This window comes from Volvox carteri (assembly GCF_000143455.1).
Source record: "Volvox carteri f. nagariensis unplaced genomic scaffold VOLCAscaffold_62, whole genome shotgun sequence".
In the NCBI taxonomy this organism is placed as follows: domain Eukaryota; kingdom Viridiplantae; phylum Chlorophyta; class Chlorophyceae; order Chlamydomonadales; family Volvocaceae; genus Volvox; species Volvox carteri.
In genome coordinates, this window is record NW_003307605.1 from 387,693 (window position 1) to 388,430 (window position 738).

General features: G+C 61.2%; 1 protein-coding gene across 1 annotated transcript in view; it reads left to right on the forward strand.

Annotated features, from left to right (window-relative positions):
* Positions 1 to 738, forward strand: part of VOLCADRAFT_97579 (uncharacterized protein) — a gene marked incomplete at both ends in the record, with an annotated part of 7,470 nt that overhangs the window by 6,450 nt on the left and 282 nt on the right. The gene's annotated exons all lie outside the window — the stretch shown is intronic.

Genomic DNA, 738 nt, shown 5'->3' on the forward strand with positions numbered 1-738 from the left:
CCCAGCGCTTTTGTGACGGAGAGGTATCCCCCCATTGGGGGGCCCGCCAGCATACCCAGAGAGAAACACGACGTCAGGTAGCCAACCGCGGTCGCCCTACCGGTGTGTGTGTTTATGTGGGGCGGGGGGGGGGAAGGGAGGAGGAGGAGAGGGGACGCGTCGTACAGTCCGCAAGGCAGGCGGCCAGATGGCAGACGACCGCATCCGATCTTCCTCCATGTGACCATGCGCACTCCCCACGCCCCCCGAACACCATCAGGGTTACCTGTTCCAAATCCTACACCCACACCCACACCCGCACACGCCAATGCCCCCCGGGTAACCTTTTTCCCCCACAAAAAACCCTGGTCCTCCCTTTTCCCCCCTTTCCAAACCCCCGGTATGTGTTCCCCCACCCCGCACCCCACCTGTGTTTTTGCTCCATGAGGTCCGCCACTGAGGTGAGAGTCATGGTGAAGGAAGATACGGCACCACCAACGGCAGAGGCGGGATAGTACCTGCGGGTGGGGCGGGGTGGGGTGGGGTTGGGGGGTTTTAGTAGGGGCGACTGTTGAAAGGGTTGGAGCTGAGGAGGAGGAGTCAGTGTCCATTACTTCGTGGATTCGGCTCCTCGTTGGGGCTGTAGTGTACGACAATGCACGGCAGGGGGCCGAGACTGTGTTGCAGGGAAAGGACGGTACTCGGACGACGTGTAAAAAAACATCCATGTGTGGCACGGCGGTCGGTGACAAGCATCCC